Consider the following 6,415-nt stretch of genomic DNA (forward strand, 5'->3'; position numbering starts at 1 on the left):
GTGTGCGCAACTGTGAGAAATAAATATGTGAGGTGTACACTGCTTTTCTATCTTTTTTTTCTTTTTCTTTCTTTCTTTCTTTCTTTCTGTCAGCGACATACACTCCTAACACAGGACGGGTTGTTTTTATTGACTGAGTTGATTATTAAGCCATAGTGATGCGCGGATCGGCTCTGATAGCACCCGAATCAGCATGTACACATCAACCATCCAGCCTCACCCGTCTGCAGCTGCACGGACATTTCCACCGCTCTGTGTAGGCTAAGTTTCCTTTTAAATTATGTGGAGCAGCGCCAGCTTTCCAGGTGATTTATTCTTTAACGATTTACTTAAAATATTTAAAGTTAGTCCTTAAAATTGCTCTCAGTAATGTAAACATTTCCATGCACGCAGTAATGTCACTGTAGCAAATACCGTGGGACATTTACACAGTGGTCAAGAGTGCTGGACCGGAAGTGTCGCACAAAAAAACGGAAGCTGGCTGCATTCTGTTTTGCCTCCGTGTTTCCGTGAAAAATAAGGTGAATAGAACATGTAAACAGCAGTCAGGAAAAATCGGATATAGGCAACAAATCGGAATTGGGCATCAAGACATGGTAGTGTAGTGCAGCCATACTGAACTGAACCATACTGGACTGCTTGGTGGAAATGGTGCTTAAGGTACCCACAAACTTCAGCCTGGGGTCCCCTTTTTACACATACAGTGCTGATCGTCCAAGAGCTTCATCATTCATGTCAAGTGTTTTTATTCTAGAAAGAAGAGTTCCATTGTCAACTCTCACCTGACTTTTGCAGATCTAGTCTCTTTATCAAATCTGATTCAGGTATAAAACACACGTTTTATTGAAACAAGATCTCCTAAAGACAGAACATAAAGGACTTTTGTGTTCGCCAGTGTACCAAATTTTACCTCAAGCAGCTCTCAAACACTGAATGGTAGATGGAAACCCTGGAGTATATGTAAAGTAAAAAGCTGGCACTGGATCAAACCTGACAGGCAATCTTCTTTAACACTGTGAATCCTAAATTACAGCCCTGCTACTGAACGTCAAGGTTAATTCCCTCACCCAGTGTAATGAAATGATTCCACATGACACCTCCAATTGGTACCTTTGGAGCCCTGCCCACCAGAGGAGCTCCCTGTTACACAGACTTTAAGATAGACATAAAATGGAAATGAAATTGGCAAGGCTGCATTCACCAGGAAAATGACTTTTTTGTTGTAAAAAATCCCTGCAGCTCTGTGTTCTTGTGTTATTAATTATTATAATGGTGACTGAAAAATAGAAGAACAAAAACAAAAAAGAAGAATACAATCAAACACTTTGCTTCATTTGTCTCACTATATATCATATGTTAAACAAAACATTTAAATTTAAAGGTACTTATGAGTATGCCCAACAAGACTGTAATATTTGGATGCTGAGACACAGTAAATCTGGGAGTGAGCCAGCTGTCATGTTTATTTGGCAACCAATATGCCATTTTCCTGCACCCCCTCTCTCCATGCTCCACCAGTTTAAGATACCCCCCTTACCCCCAACCATCCCCCCAAAACCATCCAAATACCCTCCCTCCTCCTCAGCTCCTTCCCTCCCATCACCCTGTGTCTTTTGTGTTCAGTGCCATCAGGCAGATAATGTCACAGGCAGCCAGCTTCATTGGCTCTGTACCTAAATGTAGTTAAACTGACATGTCTCTTATTCTCTCTGTTTGGCCTTCTATCCATGCCATGCTGGTGCTTTCCATCTCTGTATGTTATCTGAAAAAAAATATTTGGGGTGGATTTATTTGAAAATGTCAGAAACTGTTTGGAGAACACTGGGAATTGTGGAAAACAGCATTTAGAAAACAATGACACAGACATGTTCACCAGCAACTGGAATGAAGTGGAATGCATTAAACACCAGACAAACATGGACTCTCAATTGTTGTACAAACAACATGGTTAGGTTTAGAAAAAGATCATGGCTGGGCAAACTCAGTTTCCTGGGTCAAAGTGCTGTGTTTGACCCATCCACCACCATATGCGGACCTTATTGCACATGGGAGAAAATCCCATGAAAGCCCTACATGGCAGAAAGTTTAATTTTTATGGCCTGATAACGGCCTTCTCTACCTAATTGTATGTGTGGCAGGCCCCTACTAATCCAGATCTAAAGGCCCAGACATCAAAGAAGTAGTAGTGACTAAGGCCGACTGTTGCGTCGCCTCATGTCACCTGTGCCTTGGCTCTTGAGCACGCTACAAAGACTACAGCCAACGGCCGACTGGCATGTATGTCCTGCGCCTGTGTGAGAGGAAATGATTCTCCATAGCAGCAGGTAGTCTGTAACTGTCATTCAAAAGGGGAAACTTGAAGACCATGGGTGGATTGAAGACACTAGTTAGCCAGTTAGCACATTAACTGCACAACACTACTGTATGTACCGTGTACTAGCAAATAGTAACACAAACAATTACAAACCATTTCTGCTATAGAGCTCAAATCAAGACAACAGTGAACAAATGAGTCTTTAGCTTTGCTTTTAATACATCAACTGAACATGCCTGCCTAATAGGCCTACCAATAGGAAGATTGTTCCACAAGGTTGGTGCACGAAATGAAAAAGCATGCTCACCATCAAAAGGAATACTTCACTGCTCCAAATGATCATTTGTATATTGATTACTCATCCTGTGTTACATTGAATTTGTGAAGAAAACATTTTTTCTTTCATGCCTCCATAGTGAGAGAAGAATCCAAAAGTGGAGAAATGTTTTGATGAATTGAAGCAGTCATAGCAGTCTGCATTTAACAACAGCAAAACCACATCAAAACATCCAGATACAAAATCTCACACATCTCCTGCAGTTAATCCAAATTGAAATGTATTTATGCTCCCCTCAGTAATTTTATGTCACTGAACACAGGAGTTGCTGGTCTGTCACTGCCTCAATCAGATAGTTTGTTTGTGTAATGGCGTGACTTCCGTGTTTTAAACGGTTAGTTCAGATTCATATAAGTCACACCATGACACAAACAAACTACCAATCAAGGGAGTGGAAGACCAGCAGCTCCTCCAGCAGGTAAAATTGTTGTTTTTGTCACCAATGAATTGGTTCCAAAACCAAAAAGTTGGTTACCAGCTAAAACCAAAAAGCAGCAGTTTTTCCTTGACCTGATGTGTAAATCATGATGATACCAGTGGGCGTGTCATATTCTACAAGTTGGAAAGATAGGATGAAGAAGGCAGTATTGGAGAAGTCAAGTGAGAAATCATCAAACAAAAAAGAGTGTGTAGCTGTCTCATGCTTATTCTTCGGGTAAAAAATAATATCTGTGACAGAAAAAAAGTTCACAGGTTATCAATGCTATCCACGATTTGCTACTACTGTTTACTGCCATGAACACAGACACATCCTTTATTACAATGGTTCCACGCAAAACTGGTGAAAACGCAGGCTGGTTTGCCAGATAGCACCAAGGTTCCAAGAATGTTGAAAGGGAACTGTTCAAGAACCAGCACTAATTTGGTGGATAAGGGGTTTGAGTGGCAACAGTTAGACACAGTTAGAAGTCCAGTTGCAGAATGCTCTTTTTAACTTGTGTGTTCCTTTATTCAGCTTGAATAATTAAACCCCCATTGCATTTTTTTTTTACTGTGCATCCATGTGAATGTAACAGGCTGTAAACCCCAAACACAACCACATTTTTCACTATTCTGTCTTACATGTGTCCGACAAAACAGACATGCTTCAGGTCTGATCAACACAGCTGTCTACATCAGCCATGTAACACTGTACACTTCAAGTGCATAGCAACCTAACCCAAAGTGAGTAAATATAGGTTTATTTGATCTACAGACCTGTTGTCACGCTCCTTTTGTCTATATATAGCAGGAAACCACTATTTGCTATATAAAGATATAGTAGAGTAATGGCATAGTCTGCCATAGTCAGCCAGTGTCTGCGCAGTAGCGATCTCTGCGGTGTTAAGTTCCCACCCAAACACTCACCCAAACCAGTCACGAGCACACTGATTGGCACACACAGCTGCCAATCGTGATGTCATATCCCCTTTTTGTAGTAAAACATAACTAATTAAAACAAAATTTATCAGTAAAATAAACACTTGAACAAAGATTTGCATGGTAAGAACTGCCTAAAATGACAGAAACCATCTTTCGAAAAAATGTATTTAACATGTACTTTGAGTTTTTAGTTTGAGGTTTAAGTCCTACAGTGGAGCCAGCCCCCATGAAGTGGCCTCACCACTGGGGACCTGTCATATCCTCCATGTTTTTTATACAGTCTATGGCTGATCTCCACCACTGCTGCTGGTGGTAATGACCCAAGATTACGAAACGGCAGCAGCACGGAAACATAAGGCCCACCCTATGCTTTCCACCCACCCCACATGTTAACACTGTAGGCTCTGTCAGCATCGTTACCATTGTTAGCATTGTTTGAGATATTAGCACCGTTAGCTGATAGCTGCCAGCTCAACCATATCCATGGTGAGAGCCATGTGCAGGCAATCCTGCCTTAGAACTCTGAAACACAGAAATGCTGTGAATGTCACATACAGCTCCTTTAAGTTTGTTTCTAATTTGAGAAAACCAAACTAATCTGTGAGTGGTCACCATCTTGACTAGTAGTGATTAAAGAATGAAGAAGCATAATCTCAACATTGTCAGTCTGTTCCAACTGTCAGATTCTATTGATCCAGTGAGCACACGCAGACTCTGAAACATTTATCTGGAACTGATGCTTCGCTATAGTGCCCTTGCCAGTATCAATAATACACAACATTAACGTCTGCCACCAGACCAAATCAGTGTCCTTTCTTTAAAACATACAGCAGAGGAGAAACAATTATCTTGTCACGCAGGCACCTCATTATACACCACTGAGGAGGTCAATAATCCTTTGAGTAAGGCAGAGTTTATCAGAGCTGCCTTTAGTTTGGATTGAGGAGCTTTGAATTAGCTGTCACTGATAGCTGTTGCAGCAGATCACCGACACACAAAGCCCACTCTGCTGTCAAGGTCACATTGCAACAACGCTGCTTGTCAAGATGATACTAACAATAATGTCATAGATTCATAAAACATCTTAATACAAGAGAAATTAATGTTTTTCTACCACCTTTTGTTTTGTTGCTCTCCACCTCATAATTTGGCATTAAGATGGTACTACACAACAAGAACACAAAATTTCTCCTCTTGAGATTGAAAGTAACACAATCAACTTCTATTGTTGAATAAAATAGTGATTTTCATGTTTTGTCAACCAATCCAACCACCCTGACCTCCTCACTGTAAACCCCAATTCATCCATGACACAAAATTTTAAAGTCTGAAATTTTTAAGTCTACACAATGCCCAAAATGACACAAAAACTTCATGTTTACTTGACACAAAAATATATCCCTTGTGAGCTTGACATATTTTTTTTTAGTTAAAGCAGCACTTACCTTTCTGGAAATGTTATGCTTTTCTTTGTTTAGGTTAAAATGCTATTAATAAGCTGATGGCACATTAAAATGTAAGTGAATTCCACCAGAGGTAAAAACTCATGATTATACCATTCTCATATGGTTTTAGAGGGAGGTGGAGTTGCAGGAGGAGGGGGATGGGACTTTGGAGGGAGGCGGGAGCTGTGGATGTTCAATTGCTGTGTGAAATGCAAGAAAGGTAAGAGTTGCTTAAATTTGACTAAAATTTATAAAGCCGATTTGGCCTAATTGATTTAGGGCACACTATTGTTGTGCATTTAACATATTGTGGTGTGTTGGGGCTAAATGGAAGGAGTTTCCCAGCATGCTGTGAGACAATGTGTTTAAGGCCATAAGAAAAAGAAAACTTTGTTTAAATGTGTTCTATATCACTCAGGTTACCCATTACGCAGTAATGCATGTTTTTGTATTTCACACTGGTTCTAATGGGTTACAGTTAATGTTGTGGTAAAAGACATTTTGCACCATGAGTTAAGTCGTATACACAGTTACTGACTTCCCGCCTGTGTAAATGCTGGAGTGCCTTGAATGAAGTTGTACTGAAGTGAATTCATGAACACTTTCAAGTTAAGAAATCATCTCTTTGCCTACTCCTAGGGGTCAAGAAATCTAAGCTCACCGCAAAAAATTTACACGGTTCAGCAAAATCATGAAAAATTATTATGAATTATAAATACTGTGAAAGTGTACTCAATGTGTTTATGTTCATATGACATAGAATGAAATGCTCAAACAACAGGTCATGTGTGTTTTGTGTCTGGTGTACTCAGAACTTATATGTTACTGTATTGTACCAAACTAAAAGTTTTAAGTGCAAGCTGTTTAAAAAAAAAATTAAGTTGAGTGAGCGAATTGGGGTTTACAGTGCTGGACTTTTTTTCACTGTAGAATACTACACCATGGCTCTCAGGGAGA

The 6,415-nt window shown here is 40.0% G+C and overlaps 1 long non-coding RNA gene across 1 annotated transcript in view; it reads right to left on the reverse strand.

Moving 5' to 3' along the window:
* Positions 1–5,557, reverse strand: part of LOC126409021 (uncharacterized) — a 14,398-nt gene extending 8,841 nt beyond the window's left edge. Inside the window, exon 1 of the long non-coding RNA XR_007571989.1 lies at positions 5,459–5,557. This is a non-coding gene — a long non-coding RNA (uncharacterized LOC126409021). The remainder of the gene's footprint in view (positions 1–5,458) is intronic.
* Positions 5,558–6,415: the final 858 nt, after the last annotated feature.

Source organism: Epinephelus moara, chromosome 21 (genome assembly GCF_006386435.1).
Source record: "Epinephelus moara isolate mb chromosome 21, YSFRI_EMoa_1.0, whole genome shotgun sequence".
Taxonomy (NCBI): domain Eukaryota; kingdom Metazoa; phylum Chordata; class Actinopteri; order Perciformes; family Serranidae; genus Epinephelus; species Epinephelus moara.